Source organism: Poecile atricapillus, chromosome 9 (assembly GCF_030490865.1).
Source record: "Poecile atricapillus isolate bPoeAtr1 chromosome 9, bPoeAtr1.hap1, whole genome shotgun sequence".
NCBI classification, from domain to species: domain Eukaryota; kingdom Metazoa; phylum Chordata; class Aves; order Passeriformes; family Paridae; genus Poecile; species Poecile atricapillus.
The window spans coordinates 20,349,229-20,369,809 of NC_081257.1; the positions used below are offsets into that span (position 1 = coordinate 20,349,229).

General features: G+C 41.0%; 1 protein-coding gene across 3 annotated transcripts in view; it reads right to left on the reverse strand.

The window, feature by feature from the left end:
• Positions 1-20,581, reverse strand: part of FOXP1 (forkhead box P1) — a 380,269-nt gene that overhangs the window by 208,293 nt on the left and 151,395 nt on the right. For 2 of the 3 annotated variants that reach the window (XM_058845379.1, XM_058845382.1), the window contains one exon: positions 11,506-11,571. The gene's annotated coding sequence lies outside the window, so the exon portion shown is untranslated. Of the gene's footprint in view, positions 1-11,505; positions 11,572-18,668; positions 18,993-20,581 lie in introns of those variants that run through there. The other variant, XM_058845384.1, reaches the window with a different exon arrangement.

The following is a 20,581-nucleotide window of genomic DNA, read 5'->3' on the forward strand; positions in this document are numbered from 1 at the left end:
GTCATGTGCTTTCTTAGAGATGCCAAGGTAGCTGCTATACCAGTGGTCCAGCCTCCCATAGCAGCACTTGACAGTGCTCTTAAAACTTGCTAAATTCAAAAGGGCAAAGAAGAAAGTGAGGAAAGAGGAAGGCAGCCCATCCTTCCAAGACCATTCACACACGGTGTCCAATCACCCCAACTTGTCAGCAGATAGATCCTGAGGATCAGGCCATCACTTGAAAGCATTTTATGACCATTTTCAAGTGCAAATACTTTCCGCTGAGTCTCCACCTCGCTCAGATTTGTACCAATAATTCAGAGGTCACCAGCTATTACATCTTATTATCTAATCCTTCAGATTCTGCTTTCTTTCTTTCTTTCTACTTTTACTGTTCACTGATGTTTCCATTCACCTTTGAAGATGCCTGTTTAATTTATCTGGGTTTTCAGACCACACTGTGGATTACATTTCCCACAAGCTTATTCCAGCAATTTCTTGGCAATAAATGATATTTGGATACCCCACAGAAACCCCACATCAAATATTGATTGCTGTTATTTCCATTACCAGAGGCTAAACCAGTTAGGTCCTAAGGGCAAATTAAAGAGCTCGCTTCCAGGTTCTGGTCCTTTAGAGGAAGGATGTAACTATTCTCCATAACAAGGAAGATGCTGACACAAAAGCAAATAATTACCCTAAAAATGGTTCATTCTCTGGCTAGGTTAAATAAAGAAAATATAGTAAACTACTTCGCATGCAGAAGAAAAAATCAATATAGTTTCCATTCAGGCAATAAAAATTATAGCATATTGTTTTAGATACATAGATACTCTCCATTTAAGGTGGAGTTTCCACAATTCCCTGCTGAATACCCAGCTCTGCAGCATGCACCTCTCTATAGCACTCAGCAATCTCTGCTTGACATTAGTACTAAACAATATTCATTAAGAGCATAACACTAAAGTGCAACATGTAAGTAAATCAAACTCTCAATGCTCTATTTTACAAATTTCATGGGCCACTGGGGATAATTAAAAGGGTAATTATACAAAGTTGGTGCAGTTTTGAGACTCAAATGACATTTTCTGCTTTAAAGCACTTGATAATCTGGTATTTTTCTACTAAGACAGTCTTTTTGTACTTCGATGGTCAAACAGCATAAACAAACCAGAATGTTTTTTAAGGTATTTCAATTCTTTTTTCTCTCCCTCTCCCCCCAAGCTGTTTTTTTTGATCAATATCACTTACTGGTTATTCCTAAAAGCCCCATATTATCAAGAAAAGTGAGACCTTTAGGAAAAAAAAAAAAAAAAAAATCCCTGATCACCATAAAATGCCACTGAGTCTCAAGTCTGGTTTAAACCATAGCTCTGAACAAAAATGGCATTGCTTTGGGTGTTTACAGCGCTGGAGCACTGTTTGGTTTGTCACTGTGTTTAACCACTGCTCTAAAGCCAGCAAAGTACATTACTGGTAGTAACAGCTCATGAAAAATACAGCGAAGAAACTGCTAGTGGCAGAAGCATTTAACTTTCTTGTTAGCAGCCTCCCCCATGTGGCACTTTAGCACCAGCAAGTTGTTTATTATGTTCTGTGCCAGGCAAAACTGATTAAATGGGGCTCTTAAGAATCAAAGCGTTATAAATTCATGGAAATACAGCAAGCAATAAATTCCATGGAATTAAAAGCTTACTAGTGCTATTAGCATTTCAGGGTGTTTGCATTGTTAATAGTGATGTGCAAAAATGATGTTCCTATAAGACAAGGCAAACCAACAGAACATATGCTTTAGCTGCTACATTTTTATACCATGTCATCATCAATGGCAATTTTTTTTCCCCCAAAAAACCTAAAAAGCTCATTAATGTTTTAAGGAAAAAACAGAACCAAGGGTCTGTAGACCAAGGATTTACATCCCTGGTTAAAAAGAAGTATTATGTAGGAAACACAACATTGTTTTGACACTGTGGAAGACCAGGAGATGGATTTCCTGGAACAGAGCAGGGGAGGAGGGAGAAGGGGCGAGGCAGGGTGACTTTGGTGACACCACAGGGACACGCTACAACACAACTTGCTAACAATTTAATAAGTAAACTCAATGCATAGTAATTCATAATACCAAAAAGAAAGGGCAATGTAGTCTGACCTGGTGGTCAGTAAATCTGTCAACAGCTCTCCAAAGAGACATCTTTACTCCGGGTCACTCTATCATCATTCCATGGGAATGACTCTGCTGGCAGGTGACTAACTTCTCCATCATTACTGCACAGCTCCATGTGAAACACGAGCCCAAGCTGGGATGAGGCCTTCCCTTATGCCCATCTGTTTGCAGGTAGCTGATAACTTTGTAAATGGAATTCCTTTCAAGCGGAAACTTGGTAAAGAAACCGCTTTAGGTGTGCGGCTGAGCAGGAGAGGAATGGGACACCTTTCCAAAACTGCAAAAAAATAGGCCTTGCAGGGCTTGTTTGGTTTGTTGTTGGGATTTTGGGGATTTTTTTCTTTTGCTTTGGGTTTGTTGTTTTCTTTTTAAAAAGGAACAATTTGTACCTTTCTGAGCTGTCTGAGCACACAGCAGCCAGATAACCTAACCTGCAATGTCCCTCTGGAGGGCAAGGGGCAAATCTGGCTCTCGTTGCAGACAGGAAAATCAAATCACCGCCTTGTTGCCACAGTTAAGGTCTGACATAGGATAAAGAGCATATTCTGGATGGTACATCATGCACAGCTGGCAGCATGCAAAGTCAAAAAAAAAAAAATCCCAAGAAAGCTTTGTGCAGAACAAACAGCCACCATGCCATGGAGTGAGTCAGCTGTAGGGGTAGGAAACAAACCCCAAATCTCCATGCAAAGGACACATTAACAGCGAAAACCCTCTCCCAAGACTGAGCGGCTTGACATTTTGTTTGCCGCAAGCAAAACAAAACAAAGCAGTAGGTTTTTAACTGCTCAGAGGCACGTTGTCCTTTTGATGTATGCATGTCCTGGCAGTCACACATCTGCATCAGGAGAGAAATAGCCCAGTTTTTTTGGCAGTTATTTAGTCTTTTTCATCTGAAAGTTGAAAATGCACCACCGGTGAACCTTTGCAGCTCTGGGTTCTGCATATAAAAAGCAGCTGCTGAATACATGCAGGGAGAGAGGGCTTTTTCTTAATGTTTGAACAGTTCCAAGTTCAAACCCATTAAAGTCCAGGTCACACCGGGATCATGTCACTGTTAATGCATCCAGTTACACGCTGAGGGAAACCCAATATAAAACTGAGATAAACTCTAGTTCTCCTGCAGAGATACTCTAAGGTCTTGCCCAGATGATGCCACAGATCACTCTTCATGGGCGGTGACCAGACAGGATGTCAATGTCAGAGGACAAGTCTCTTTACAGCTGTTTTTAAAGAGGTCTCCTCAAATGTCCACCAAGCTTGTTGGGACATTTTCCCTTCCCTCCTCCTGGGGAAAGAACTTGCTGTCCCACTGATGTATTCTCTTACACATGACAGGTTCCCACAGCACCAGCAGCCCACCCACTGCTGTGCTTCCCACCCCAAACTTCATCCTCCTTCTTCTGGGAGCCATCCTCTCTGCAGGTGGGCACGGTCCCACACGTTCTTGGGGGACTTCACAGCTGGCCAGCTGTGTGCTGCCCCAGGCATGGCAGCAGCAGGGGAGCAGGGGACTTGGGACAGCTACAGCCCCAGCCACCTGGAGATCCTGCAGGTACCTGGTACCTCATCACACACCTGTACAGCCCTACTCTCCTGCTAAGAGGCAGCTTCTGGCAGGGCAGCTTCAAAGACAGGTTCCTCATGGGATGGAGTACAAGTGACACTGGGATGCAGGGGATGTAGCACAGCACCACAGCACAGCCCTGCCCACCCGGGAATCACTGCAGGCCTTCAGCACCAGCTTCAAACACAGCCAGGCCTAATAAACCAAACTATTTCCCCAGCTCCTCTCTGAGCTTTCCACCCTAACTGAGCTGGGAAAGGAGGAAGAGGATTTTACTGGACTTTTTCACCTTATGGAGTATCTAGAAAATCTGATGGCTGATTGGGATGTGTTTCAAGGCGAGTTAACCATGGCAGCTTATGGAGCAACACCGCTCCACCTGACCTGCAGATCATCAACACAGGACACAAATTCTGGGGAGATTGAGCATTCACACACTATACACATGGGATTTAAACCATGCACATATTGGATTTGCACTTTTCTTCTCGCAATTTTCTGAAACTTATTGCAGGGTTAAGAAACTGGAAAGAATCACAAATGGTCTCAGAGATTCAAGATGTGTAATTTTTTTTTAAAAATAACTTTGTTAGTAAAATTTAAATTGTCTTTTAAAAAAAATTGAGTCTCATTGAGGAGAAACTTAAAAAGCCAGTCTTCATTTTTAAACTGTATTCTCTGAGATATTCACCATGCCAAAGAAGAACAGGCCAGACTCTCCTTTTAATGACATGAACAAAAATCCAGGTAATTCTTTCAATTTTAACTAATACTTCCTTTAATTAGTATTTTTTTTTCTCCCGAAACATGTATTTATCTGCTGTGAAATCAAAGGCAGAAATTAATTGGTTTAAAGATAGAAGAGAGTAAATAGCAAGTTTGGAACCTTGCAGCCTTACCCTGGCAATTTGTCTCATATAATTGACTCAGCAGACATGCTTACTATTTCTTACAACTTTTACAAGACCTCCTGTGGGCTTATTTTAACGTTCTCCAAAACTGAGCTCAAAGCTTTGGGCTCTCTAAGCAAGTAGCACCAAAAGCAATCATCTTTCCCTCCTTAAAAAAAAGGAAACAAACAATAAAATCACATTTTTCTTCCTGGATATTGGATCATAAAGAGGAACAAAGATGCAAATGAATTTGCACTTTTTCAGAGATAATTCTTCTGTTCCTTTTCAATAACAACGATTTTAATAATGTTCAATTTGCATTCACTAAATCTTTAGAAGCAAAATTTTCTCAATAAAATTCCCTTTCCCAATTACTGGAATAAAATTTAAATAGAGAAGGATGACAGCAATAAAACAAACACAAACCACAAAAAAGGGGTTAAAAAGTCCCCCACCCTCAAAAAAAAGGAAATGTTCTCATTGCCCATATTACTGATTTATGCTGTCGTTGGCTTTTAAGTGCAGCACTTTCTATTTCTAAAATCTTTACAGACAATTACTAATGTCACAACTCTGTGGCCCTGATCCATTGGTGGAAGTGCCCCAGGAGCAGGAAATGCTGTGCCCTTCCACAGACATTTCCTTTCAATGCTGGGATCCACTAACCCTTAATAAGTCAGAGGATTAGATGAAACACTTGTATTACAACTAATAAAGATAAATACAGGGGCTATCAAAACTAACAAAAAGGGCATGACGGAAGAAGGAAGTAGACCTATTATTCAAAAGATGCAAATTTATCTTATTTTATTTAAAGGGGGGAGGGGGTAAAAATTTTGCCCTTAAAAAAAAAACCAAACAAGCAAAAGATCATCATATTTCAACAAAAACCTATTTTGAAAAGCCATTATTATAAACTCGGATATTAATGGTTTGCAATGGAAATGACGTCAGAGTCTTAGTTACAAACGTCCAAATGTTTGTGCTACCCTACTAAATAAATAAACAGTGAGCTCAGAGTCAGAAATTACCGTTTGAGCAATTAAACAATATTACGCAAAACACACGGAGAAGTATAGAGCCAGCAGAGGTGGGAGAGCCACAAATTAAAATTCACAGATTGCACTGGGAGAAACATTAAACAATTAAACATCTCAGAGGTGATGTCTGAAGTTCCTGCCATTATCTGAGTGAAAAATGCTTTCGTATGTTGCAATGAGAAATACGGTCAGGCAGTAAGGGCCAAAAAATAACTTTTATTTTTTTCTTTTTCTTTTTTTATTGCCCTGCCTCTAGGATGAGCTACCAGATAAAAAGAGTGGCCTCCCATAATGCCCACTGACATCACTGGTCTTGTAACACTTGTAAAACACGGCTGCCATCGCTGTACAACAATAACCTAAAGATCATGGAAGATATACTTCTGGTGCGGGAGCAGGCAACAGGCGGTGACCTTACAGATGACCAAATAAAATATGCAATAAGAATCTATTTCTGGAGTCATTTTCTCACAGCTCTAGATTTTATAGCACAGGAATGTGCACTGTCTGCGATGTGAGTGCTCCAAAGGCTGGTTCCAAACCTGCAAGCGGCTCTTGCCTGTGCTGAGAGACAGGCATGGCCATGAGACCCCAGCAGACAGCACTGGTGTGTCTGGAAGTCCACCAAGCTTATTACAAGCAAGTGAAAAACATCACTGTAACCATCAGCCTGGCAGCATTACTTATAAAAAGTGTTAGCACAGCTCTGAATTCAGAGTTCACTGCCTGCTCCAGAAGGAAACCTTGAAACTGGGTATTTCCATCACATCCTGTGATTGAGACCAAGCATGAGTTCAGGTTATCTGAATTGGAGGTCATGCCGTGGTTCTAGAATAACAGACCAGTGCTGTTCCTGCCTTTGCCATCCCCAATTCCTTCCTCAGCCAAGCTGTGATAAAACACAGCACGTTCTAAAATATTATCCAGCTTGGTTTTGAAGAACCAGGCCAGCAATTGCACAGTCTGCATCACATGGTGTATTCTGAGCTGTTTCCTTGTTGCACCTGTACTGGCAAACATCAGTGCATCGTTTTTGGCTGCTCAATTTGCAGTCACAACCTTTACATGTTGGGCCATTTTAAACATATGCATTTCAATACATGCACCTGTTTGATCTGTGGGTGCAGATGAGGCTGATCTGGAGGTGTGCAAGAACCTCTCAGCCTTGTGCTCCATGTTCTTCAGGGATTCAGAATGGGTGAGGGTACTAACAGGAGAAACACTGTAGGATTATGCAAAATACTGGCCAAATCTTGCTCTGTTTAGCAGTCTCCATGAAGACCAGAAAGATTTGGTCCAAAAGCATCAGATAAGAGGATCAAAACCTGCTACTGACTATCTTAAAGCAAAGAAACATATTTTTCTATCAACCCACTTGAAGATTTGTAAGATATTAAGAAGAATAAGAATATTAAGAAGAAGAAAAAGAAGGAAAGCTAAATGGGCCAAAAGAAAACAAAAGAAACATGTTCTCTCAAGATTGCTAATGCTGGTAGACAATAGTACAGAAAGAACTCCTCTGACAGATCTTTGAAGTCTTCAATACAACAAGCTAGTGGGCCATGTTAATGAGATTTGCTCAGATACTTCTTAAATTATCCCAAAATGTCTTAATCTATTTTCTACATCTTTTTGACCCAATTGCTTCAGAAAAGTCACAGCTTCACACATGTCTGGACTGAACCTTCAATAAAATAGGTATGGTCTTCAAACACTTTGTGTTTCCACACAGACTTTTTAGGGTTTACCCCAAAACATGCAGCTAATGTTGTAATTTCTATTACTAATGAATACAGAAACACTTTGCACCACACTGTACCTTTGAGCCTTAAGAAAAGATGTGACCTTAGGATCTTCCAGTAACTCAAGGTTCTTAACAATTGAGACATTACAACTTCTCCCAATAACCCAAAAGTAAATAAATCCAGTCTTAGATGAAGCCTGAGGGACACTGATCACTCCAGCTACAGGACTAGCACCCCAGCAGCAAGGGAGAAGCAGGAATCAATGGGATCAGTCTCCCCAGCCCCTGTTTCCTGCTGAGGGTGACACAAGTGCTCATGCAAAATGCTTCCAGTACAGCTCTGTACAATTTGGGCACACTGCAGAGAAAACACTGGAGAAAATGTCCAAAAACCAGGCTGTCTGCTCTGTCACAGCCTTCCTTGTGACTGCACCCCAGTCCATATTCAGGATATATTCAGAAGTAGCTGAACACCACATGTTCCAGGGACAGGAGCTGTTTCTGCTCCCTACTTTGCATTAAGACCTTTAGGTCAAAAGCAGGAAGAGCCAAGGTGCCAAATTCACTAAGGAAAGCATCATCCTTGCAACTTCCCACTGCCTGATGTGCAAACACTCCTACCACCCAGGCCAGTACAAAAAACAGGACTAAGGACATCACCAGAACATCTTCTGGAAGTCACCAGCAAGGAAGAGTGCTGGGGAAAAACTGCACACACTGCTGAGCCTTTCATAGGCAGAAATGTGTCTGAAGGAGTTTATTTCAGGGTTTTGACTTTTGCCTGCAATGGCCAGCAAAGACTTGGTACAGCGACTTGACAGCCTGGTTTGAGAACTATTTCTCTTCCTGATGAAACAAAGTTGGAAAAAAGTAATTTTTTTTGTCCACTTTGTTTTTCACATAGACAACTACACAATCCATTTTTTGTATAGAGCTTAGGAGAAAAAGTCTTTCTGACCTTTCTCCTGGCTTGAAGGGAAGAGAAGAGAAAAATACACCTATATAAGAAAGTTAAAGCAGAAACCTAGAGATTTATCTGTTGATCATCTCATTCAGCCCTGAGTTTCAGCAGGCAGCTTCTGGTTTATTATCAATATTTAATCAGCATTTAATTCTGACAAGCATTAAGATTTGAAATTCTAAACTAAGTGCAACTTTGCTAAATCCTTTGTGTTGATTTTTTGGCCGTTAAAGATTTTCTAAAGGATTCTATCTTTGCTATCTTAAAAGTCTACACATGCCTTTTGTTATCAATAATGTACAATTTTAGTAGCATGTTTTGTACTTTTTCAGCATGCAAGCTATCCCAGATTTACAATGCTCACTGAATGCTGTTTGATTATTGAAAATGCTTTTACTACATTTAAACAAATGACTGCTCCTGGAAAACTAACATTATTGTCCATAATTCTGTAAAAATACATTTCCCCTCCCTTCTCTCCAAATCAAACATTTCAAATTCTTACTTTGAGGAAAAACTGGCATATAATTAGGCATTATGCCTAACAGTGCTAAATAAAGGAGAATGTAAACATCTTAATTCTGAAGGTTTAACCATCAAAGCCCCTTGCTGTATCTGTTCTGTTATTTGTGCTTCTGTTCAGAGCTCCTTGGAGCTCACAGGAAAAAAAAAAAAAAGGAAAGAAAAAAACCAAAGCAAACAAAACATGCAGAATAAAAATCTATTTTGCCAGCTCTGAGCTGCCTCCCACCCCACATGCCCGAGGCCAGGCTCGCGCGCAGGGCTGGGACGCCCGGGGCCACGCGGCTGCTCCTCAAGGAGCAGAGTCCTGCTCTGAAACTGCTCTGAGCGGCTTAACCGCTAACTCAGGAGATGGGATTTCACCTGAAATTAAGCTATCAAGCAATTGAGCTCAAACTCAATCAACCAAACCCTTAACCTTCCCTGTTTCAGTGGCACTGCTCTAATTAGGACTCTATCACTATTTCCATTACTATCTCCTATTCTCATGGTTTATTATCTCAGCGGTTTCAATTCTCACCCAGTTTAAATTTGACATCCAGTTTCTTGGACCACATATCATTCATTATGGCTTTATTTTATGAAATATGTTGCAAGACTACAGACAAATCCTGCAATAAACAGGTTTTTGTTGAAAACTGCACCCCTCACTGCAGTAGAAGCAGGACAGAGCCAAAACTTCTTTGAGAAACAATCCTGACATTAAAGGACACGTTGAACAGCTTGTTTTCCATTAAGTTTTAAATTTTGTTGAGCAGTTTGATAACAAATCCTTGAACACAGATCCACCTGCACACACCACAGCTGCCCCCTGCTTCTCCGGTCCTCCCTGTCTTCCCCCTGAGCCCAGATCAGCTTCTAGGAAACACAGTTTGGCTGAACTCTGCTCACCAGCTCTGCTCAGGGCTGAGAATCAATAACTTATGATACACAGGAGATCAGACTGAAAAATCTAATGGTCTTTTCCAGTGAATCACCCAAACTGCTTTCCACTGAAGGATGAGTGACAGAGGGGATATGTCCCTGAGTGGTGCACTGATGGCAGCAGTACAAAATAGATCTGCTTTTGGAGACACAGCTTCAGAGAGTCTAAAGCTAGTGTCCTGCATTTAACACTACCAAAATTTTGGATTTTCCTGGGTCACATAGGACACAGCCACACACGGACTTGGGACAAGAGGCCTATTAATTATGAGGCCCTCTGATGCACCTGCGACTTCAAATTCTTGCCTTCTTCACAAAAACTCAAAGGAGGAACAACACTGCAGAGCAAGGAAGCGCTATCTCCTTAAACTGCAGGATCTGCTTCTTCTCCAGTAGCTGAAATTCATCTAATACTTTATGGGCTCCACCATAAAAACAAACCCAAACCTGTAAGATGCAAATCTTGAAGAGGATATATCATATAGCTGACATACACCATTGGCATGGCCAAGGATTGCAATATTCACTTGAACTTCATGAATTTCATCCTAACTAAATAGATATTTTTGGCAACAAAGAACTGAAAAAAAAAAAAAAAAATCCCAGATCGTCCTCAGATCTATTTTAATTTAAAACAGAAGAGAACAGGGACATTTTTTCTCCCTTCAAGTACATTTTAATAAAATTAAAAATAAAAATAGCTCTAATTCACTCCAATGCATTTAGTCATTCTGTAAAATTCTAAGTTTAAAATGAAATCACCATTTTATATTCAAACAAGGTCAAGAGAACAGCACTAACGAGCACTGACATCACAGCGAACAGCAGCCACTGCTCAGCACTTACATCAGTGTTGCTTGTTGCTATGGTGCTTAACCGACTATTAATTTCTGAAAGAAGGTGATTATAAAGCAGCCATATGAACCTCAGTCAGATGACACCCTTCAGTACCAAACATTGATCTGCGTTACTCTTCTCTTCTGCAAGTTAATTTTGTGAATCACCACTTTTGTGATGTTAATATTCCTTCCCAACTTGAAACTTTGGACCAGAAGAGAGGCAAGGAGTTAATTTAGAAGCAAAGGACTTTCACGCTGCTTTAAATAAAAATCATTTTGCAGAGAGTGATATTTTTTTCCTTTTTGCTGTGCTCCAAAAGACTAAAAAGCATGTGTTTTAACTTTTGCAGTGATAATAAGCAATCAAATTAAGAGCTAAATTTTGCTCTCCTGCTCTGCTCGACATGCTGCTGGAAATCCAGGAGTGTCTCAGCCTGGGATGAAGTAGCACTGAAGCTGACTGGAGCACTCCCCAGGGATTTGCCTCAGTAAGGGGACCTTGCCACAGGCTGTGCCACTGCATCTCCCAGCCCAGCAGCCATGGACCTGACACAAGATCAGCCAGAGCAGGGTCTTCCCATTCCCACCCAGGCTCTGCCCAGTTACCAAACAGCCTTCTCAGAACATGGCTGAAAGCCAAAAAGTGCATCTTTCTGGCCTTGCTCCTCAAATGCAACTGGACACCTAAACTATTGGTTTCAAGGATCAGCATTTACTCCAAAAGTTCCAAGCCCAATGCTGCAAACTTTATCTATGTTGCCAGAAAAGCCTTTACTTGTTCAGCTAAGGTACATTCCTGGGGTCTGCAGGATCAGATCCTTTGTTCAGACATAGTTCAACAATTGTGTGAAAAACAGTATATTTGTATTTACCTGCTTCAGTTGCTCCTGTAAAGCAATCTTCAGTTACAGCAGCCCAAAAAGGTCACTCTTCTTACCCTGCAGAGAAAGGAGGTAACACACATGACTCTGGGTCAGTGTCAGCAGCAACACCCAAAGCATTTTCATTGGCACCGCATTTGCGAGTACAAACATAAATAAAGCAACAAATGAATCTAACCGTGTTTAATGGTGAATGACTTTCAGAGAGAGTTAATAAAAACAATCAAGTCACAGGACTGCTGCTTATCAGTACCAGCTAGTGTGAGGTTCTTCAGTTCAGCACAAACAACTTGGTCTTTGGGAGGAGAAAAAGAGAAGCAAAAAACCCCATGGAGATGAGACATCTTTGTTCTGTAACATAAACTTTCTTAATCTTGATGTCTATCAATCTATTTTCAGTTTGAATAATAAATGAGTTCAGTTCTTTGTTTCAGAAATCTGACTATTGTCTGCATGGGTTCTCCTGACTTAAGGCATTTTAAGACCATTTGTAACCGCTGCTATTTTATCTTCTAGATCCTTTCTTTTTTCTCATCCTTTTCCATAGAGATACAGTCCTAGATGAGATTTTAGAACTAGCTACATCTTCCTAATTCAGAAAGTTGTTTACTGTCTTGGGATATCTTCTCATTAAGCATTACCAAGAGCACGCCAAGCACGTCAAGGTGGTGAGAGCAGTGGGTATTAAAAGGAGGAATAATTAAAGTGTATCTTTATAAAAAGTAGGAGGGAGAAAACAGCACGTGTAGGTTTTTTTTACCCTGTATATTACTGCATCTTGTGTACTCTCTCTTATGCAAAAGAGTATGTAATCTTTTAAGAAACATGACAATCTGCCACTTTCTGTTCATGTAATTGGGATCAACATATGGTACAAGAGAAAAGAAAAACATTTGTTTATTAATTTAGATCAAGTTACTAACTCAAACCACTAACAGCATTCAGAATTAATTCCACATCAATTGACCAAATACCTTAACAGAGTAAAATTATAACATAATTTCACTGAAATGTTGATCTTCTGCCGCAGGGGTACAGAGTAATATGTAATATAGACAGAAAGAAATATGCGATAATTTGGTGACACAGATGACTTCATACAAAACGGAAAGTCAGTGACATGTGGATGTGTAAGACAGAGCTACGTGAAACTCCATTTCATAAAATTCACACAGTGATGTGGAGTTTTGGGGGTGTTTGTGAAACTCACCAAATGGTAAGTTGTGCTATTTACATCACTAGGTGAAGCTTTTTACTGAAGCAGTAAAATACCAACCTCTGGGAAAAAAATCAGAATCTTCACTAAGTTCTTTCAAAAGAATGTGAACTCATTCACCATTTATTTTGGAAGGAAAAATGTTTTCACAATGAGAATGAGGCATTACTTCTTTACCATTGAAACATGATTATTTTTAGCTGGGAGAAAAAAGGTTACCTTGATATGGAATGAATATTGCTTTTATCTGTTGCTTACTGGCACTTTATTTCATTTTTATTTTTTATGTTTTGAGTGAGAAGCTCCTCACAGTTCTTGTAATGTAGTACCAGAACATAAGGGGCCAAAATTTTTATGTGTTTTGTATAGGAAGCCCTGTGTGCCTTGCTAAGGTACACATATAAGACATTCCTGATTCTGCACTCTAAAGGACATAACACTACTCCATCATAGTAGGTCAGGGCTCACCTTCCTGAGAGAATGTAAAACAATACATCTTTTATGTAAAATACATGACCTCCGACATGTGATGTGCTCTTAGATTAGCAACAATAAAGGCTTTTATCCTGCTTTGCTGCAGGGGTTATCTTGGGTTTGACACTTAAAACCTCTTTTCGTATTTATCTGTTTTATAAATTTTCTGGGTATTTGGCAGTCAGATCCTTATTTTGGCAGTATTTTGGCAAGCAGACTTCATTTCTACCCTGAGTCTTCATGATAGCAAATGAACCATCTTAAAATGTACTTTTTAAGGAAGCTGCTGAAAATTACATGTTTGCATAAAATGTGCATTCAGCATCTCTTTGGGCAGTGCTGAAAAAGGCAGGTATCATTTTCTAAACACATTTATCTTGCATGAACCAAACACACTCCAAGGAAATCTGGCCCAACAATCAGCTGGTGGGAGACCAGCAGGGTCTACAGAGGGCTGAGAAGGACTCGGCTCTCCTCACAAATGACTCCCTGATTGAAATCCAGACTGCTTTAATTTTTGGTTATCAAATTCCTGTTATATGTTACCTGGCTTTCAAAAATATGGGTAATGTACCATTAAAGTTAAAATGAGCAGCAGAAACAGCTGTTCCCACCTGTGAAAATTTCTCATTAATAGTCTAAAAGTTGAGTATCTCAAAATGTAGAAACACAAATACAGATTTTCCTCCTGAAACTGTTTATACGGGTGAGAGAATTGATGTAGGCAACACACATTCCTTCCATCATGCTGTCTTTAAGATAAACACAAAGTACCATCAACACTGTGTGTGTGTGGAGCAAACAAAGAAAAAATCCCATCCTACCAAAGCAAGACATTTCACCACACTCATATTTTCCCCCCAAGGAGATGATTAAAATAGAAAACCAAGCCACAAACAAGAATCCACTCTGCAAGCAAGCAGCAGTGGTCCTGCTGCCTGACAAGCAGAGAGAAGGTCTCAAAGCACCCTCAATGCCACCTCCAAGGCTCAACTGATTCCATACAAGAGGAAGAGTCCACGCAAAACTCTGTGCCTTGAACAGATTTTACCAGAAAGTCCTGAAAGTGTCAGGTTTGATCGCCATGTGCCTCAGTTTACCCACTACCAGATAGGTAATTGCAACCAGAGTTTGAAATCCTTGGGATATAAAGATACTTTTTAAAACAGTGTTTTGGGCAGGATTTTGGAAAGACAGCAATAATCTCAACAAATTCATGCCCTGAGCTAGCACCATATCCTCTTCCAACAGAAAGCTCCACCCTTGTCCTAGATCAGGTCCTACCTATTCACCCAGTACCAAGGGACCAGGCAAAGATCAGAAGCTTTGCCATTACACCTGCTGTTGGGCTGGACCTTGTAGCTCTTCTGATCCCACAACATTTATTTGATTTAGTGATCTCCTCCTCTGGGGCAGCGAGGTCTTTCTAGGGAGGCTGCAGGATGGAGCCCTACCGCCAAGGGATCATTGGAAAGTCAAATTTAACCAATAATACAGAGAATACTCAGAAACAGAGACCATTGCAGAATGAAAGTCTACTTAAAACTCTTAACATTTTTACTAATATCTAAATGAGAACAGCCTTGGGTATAGCCAAAAATAGATTAACCAGGACCTTGATCCCACACAAACTGGCTCTGAGTAATTTTACACAGGAAAGTAGAACACCAGTTGAGCTGCTCCTCTGCTTAGAATTACGCATGTACATTTTTTTTTGTCAGTGTCCCAGCCCTCAGAAGCCTCCAATTTATTACAGCAAACCTCAAGCAGCAAAGGAGTCTCCCCTTCACTACCTAGAAAGCATGCTTTAAAAAAAAAAAAAGATAAAACAGACACACACACCTGAGAGCACAAGAAAAAACTGGTTTTGAAATTAGACTTTTATTTATTTTTCTTTTATAAGACCAGCTGAAATGTATTTAATGTGTCTGATTAAAATATTTACTAAAAAGCTTCCTGAAAGTTTTAAAATACCAAAACCTGATCACCAAAATAAGCACTTCTGTGCAGTAATTTCTTCTAAATAAAGCGAACCATAACCACCTAATACAGCTGTTCTTTTCCCTCAAAACTCTCTGAGTCACATCCAACTGCACACAGGCTGAAATATGAAATATGTCCTACTACTCTCATAATCATTATTTTCTTGTCCTATGCAGGAAAAGACGCAGTCCGTGATTTTATCAACTGCATTATTTGTAAGAGAAGAACAAAAATGGGGTGGTTTTTTTGTATTTTGCTGGTTCTGAAAACACAGGACGTACACTGATTGTGGAGAAAACATCTGGTACCAGGCAGACTCATGGGCCAGTCCTGCACACAGGTTATTTTCCTCACCCAGTGCTCTCAGCTGGGTTACTTGCACTAACACAACCATGTGTAGAACTGTTTTGAGGACGGTCAGTAGCTGTCTCTTCTGTTTTGTTGCACCTATTTTATTTTTAAAGAGCTATCTAGCAACCTGGAAAAAAAAATATATTAAACTAAATACTTCAGATAATCTGAGAGAGAAATATTTTTTCTGACCACTGTCAAGGTGGCCACTTTTTATTGTGCAGCATATATTAAATCTCAGGAGGCATGGCACAGGAGATTTTTCTATACCAGGACTCATTACCACCTCCTCAGAAAGTGAAATGCAGGTGAACAGTGAAACTGTGAGAGACTAAGTGCACCTCTTCCACCTCTCTTTGAAGAGGGGGAAGTGGATTTGGTACAGGCCAAAACACAGGGATATCAATGCTCACTACCTTGCTGCTTCTCAGTGGATGGAGGGAGCAAATCACGCTGTATTTTCCTTTTCAGTCATTAGCAGGCTGTTCAGAATCTCTGGCTGGTGCTTATTATTTATTCCAAACAGAAATAAAATAAAATAAAAATAAATAGCAGCACGAGGACAAAGCTATGCACAGCACATTCGCTCTTTCAAAATAATATTACCTTTCAAGTCCACCGTAACCTTGGAAAAGAATAACTCGGCGTAAGCCAAATCTACAAAACTAATCACGATCCGTTCCGCCCCCGCTTTTTAACAGCTCTTACAGGGAACACACGGGTGCAGTTCGCAGGCAAGTTGGGAACAGCTCGCTTCCAACACGGGATCTGCACCGCGATCGCTCAGTCCTGCATCTCTCACTGATGGATCGGGTGTTTGCCTCTCCTGTGTGACAGCGCTGGCCCTCACCGAATCCAGCCCGGGTGAAGGGAACTCGCTCCCGGAGCCAGCCAGCCTGTCAGGTGAGGAGAGGCCATCCCCGAGCCTCATCCCATCTCCCTCGGCCAGACCCCACCGCCCCGAGCCAGGGGCCACCATCCCCTGGAGCCAGAGCCAGCCATCAAACGCCGCCGCCTGGCTCGTATCGCCAGATCTCCCCCGTTTCTTAAAATAACTCCCCGTGCCTCAGTGCCAGCTTTAACCATTTTATGCCTGCGCTGCGTCTCTCCCTGCCGGAGCCGGAGGTGTGCGGGTGGCAGCGGGCGGAGGTGCCCGTGCCCAGCGGCGGCTGCGGGGCCGGCCCGGCCGGGGCACACCGCGGGGCCTCGGGCAAGGCCGGCGCTGCTGCCCCCGGCGCCGCTTTCCGCACACGGGAACAGAGCACCCGGGCACACACCGGGACACAAACCCGGGCACACACCCGGGCACACACCGGGACACACACCCGGGCACACACGGCCCCCGCCGAGCCGTGACCCCGGCGCTGCTCCGGGGCACTTCCCCGGCCCAGCCTCCCCCGCCGCCCCCGGCCCGTCCCTTACCTGCCAGGCGAGTGACACTCCTGGTCGTGGTCATGTGAAAATATTTTCCAGGTATCCTTTAACAGCCTTTAAATATTGAAGCCTAAAAACAATATTTGCTGCTTTACCTTTTGAAGCTTTAACAAAAGCTTTGTTTTAGCATTTACCTCGGTGTGCAATAAGAGTTAATAATCAAATCCGTCCCAACCCCCACAAATGTTAAACAAAAAGATAAAAGAAATGCAAATAGCTATTGTCATGGAAAGTTAAAGTACCTGTCTGTATTTTTAAGTGAAAACTATTATCTCTATCAATCAAAATTTAAGAATACAATAGCACTAATCACACGAGGTGCTTTGACTGAGGTACTTTTCCTCATAAAAAGTTTTTTTTTTTTTTTAAACTGGTGCATAAAAGTAATACACTTACAATTAGACACGGTATTTGTAATTTTGTTATTAAAAAACCTCAGCAGTCTTATTGTTAATAAATGCCTCTGAGTCTGTAGGCTGATTCGTACCCAAGAAGACCAAAGTCCCTACATATTTTAATAAGGTTGATGAAATTTTATTCAGATTCTCACACTTTCCAACATGTGGTGGAACAGCACACTCTTCTGTTTGAGAGGAGTTACTCAAACGAAGGAAATAGTTAATTGGGAACCAAAACTACTACTTCTGGCCTCGCCGCACATTTTCCACATTTCTCCAAGCGCTGTCTGTGCTTCAACCCTCAGCCTCCAAGACGTGCCCTTTGTCGTCTTTTCTTTAATTTTTGATGCCAATTCCCTCCTGTCGGACCCCGACGCTCTCCCAACCCAGCACACATTACGTATACACTGTGTACATTGTGCAGGCACACCGCACGGATTCTCTCCAAAGTCATTTTTAAAACTAATTTGTCCAGACGGAATCAGAAACCGAGCTGCGCAGTTAATAAGTGCGGGAGCGAGCGGCAGTAATTACGCCTGTACTAAAAGAAAGAGCCTGAGATTAAAATACCTATAAGTAAATAGTTGAGGCAGGATGCCATTATGCAAACTCCGCGCTCGGGGAGGGATGTCTCCCACACTGAGGAGCAATAGGACTGTCATTTTTTCCCCCTGCAATATCAGGTTTCCTACTCCACAGCTCTGGTACTCTGCATCATGGCTAACATCTCTAGTGTGCTATTAATATCAATGAAGAGACGATTCAATTTCCACATAAGAAAAACCTCCCTATTACAGCGCAGACATTCGAGTGAGGACCCTTGCAAAGGAAACAATAAAGACCAGAGGGTTGCTTTTTTTTTTTCCTCCCCCCCTCCTCCTCTTTTTTTTTTTTCTTTTTTTTCTTTTTTTTTTTTTTTTTTTTTGCTGCTTCTTTTGCAGTTCTGCGTTGCTCACTGTTTGAAAGCTTTTAGCTAACAATGGAAGCATTATCTTCAGGACAGTTACAAAACAGGATTTGTTAGTACAAAGAATAATAACACCGAACTCATCCCCCCTGCCCCCCCCCCACTTCCCCGCCCCGTAAATACCTGCCTATTGCAATATGGCATTTAATACTCAATTCAGAAGTCTATTCCAGAAACACCTGTATTCTCGATCTAATTCTGTGCAACAAACTCCCTCAGCAGACCAGTTTTGCTCAAGGAGGTTTGGACAACTACAAACAAACAAATATTTTGTGCATTTATAAATAGGAACAAAACCAAAAGTATCTTATTCTACCGAGTGCAAACTTACCCATTAATGAGGAAGAAAAAGGCTTAGAGCTGTACAGTAATTCCCAACCAACTGCAGAAAGTTGAGAGTTTGAAAACACTAAAGCACTTTTGACTATCAAGCCTTTCTGTGCTTCAACACTGGCTGCAGTGTAAGGAAGGACTGAAGGTATGTGGTCTAAACACAACAAAAGCCACTGCCTTACTCTAGATTAAATATGCAGGAAGAGGCCCCTTTGCATAAACACAAACACTCAGCAAATGAGTAACTGGCTCAAATCAGACGCCTGCTGTGCATTCTACCTGTCCTGATCTCTGACAAGCTACACAGCTTGTTTAAGGGGATAGGAGCTGCAAAATCAAATCAAATCATAGCGCTAAACGCTCTGCTCCTCTGATAGTAAATAACAACAGCACCAACAACTCCACGCCAAACGCTCATTTCTAATCTAAGCATTTCTCTGGCACAGAGCTGAAATCGTGTGCTGTGCCCACTTTGGCTCAGCCACCCATCTCACCACAGCAGAAGAAACACAACCAAACACCACCTGTAAAATTAATTTTCATTAGCTGTACTGAAATCCAATACATTCCTGGCCCGTCCTTTTCTTAACAAGGATTTAAAATTAATATGGAGACTTTTGGTTGAGTTGACAGATTAAATCTGTATTTGCTTTTACTGTGCCTGTTTTGTTTACTATGTAAAAGACATTCCAGACACAGACCTATTTTAGCTGTTATGAATCACCACGTATTGCACACCTATTTACTAGTTTATTTGGGGGAAAGGAAGAAATTTCTGAAGCACCCCTTATAAACATTATTTTCAAAATACTGCTCTCATGAAACGACCCCTCCAAACTATATTTACTTCAAAAACAACTAAATTAGAGACTACGATAACCACCAAACACATCTAAACATTTATTATTATAATTGAATATACATAATTATATACTAGGATTTACTCTTCCTTCTAGAGAAATAAATTATTTTTCAGTCTCGTTTATCCTTCCAGTCCAGAAATAGAATGAAGCAGCACGATTTTAAAGCAATTGGAATTCACCAGTGTCCCTTCCTAACTTAAGGAGTCAAATCACATTGACCTTTTATTGTAAGTCCTAGCTACATGTTGGTTTTGGTAATTTAATTATTTTTTAATAACTTGCAGTATTAAATGATTGCCATTGAAACACAAATAAGATTATACTCCTCTGCCTTACTCTCTGCTGCTCCAGACTACAGCGTAACATGGATGACACGACTGCGTCCGGCTCCGAAATTTCATTCTGAAAGAGCACTTACACACAGGCAGGCACAGGAAAATTCAGCCTTTCAAGATGCAACACACATTTACTGGATTCTCAAGCATGTGTCACAGATTATTTCAAAGGATACTGGATATAACTCACAGTTTTAATGGGCATCAAGCGTGTTCGGTTTCACTGAGCGCTCGTATGGTATGGAGGGAGTTTTTACACCTCCTTGGATAAACTCACCAGGTTAAAGCACAAAAACATTGATAACGTGAGCTAGTCAAGCCTAACAGGATAAAAATCCTCCAAGAAAGAATCCCGCGAGAAATTTTAGAGCCCCCTTGCCGTTGACCATTTTTGCATTGAAATGACCTTCCAAATAAGGCGTCAGATAATACAGCTCACATAGATGATACCGATCTAACCTTGATGCAAATAAACCATAGAACAAAATTTAATCAGTGTATCACTGTGTAAAAGCCTTTGTCCATCCCAATGGAGCTTCTAATGACTGTTTTGGCAGTTCTGGCTGGTAGTTATGCCTCCCTGCTCATATATATCTCATACTGGTTGAGCAAGCTAATGGAAGTGCTGTTAGTGGAATCCAATATTAATACCCTGCATCGTGCAAAACTGGATGCAACTGAATATATTACACAATTACAGGTAGTATCTAATT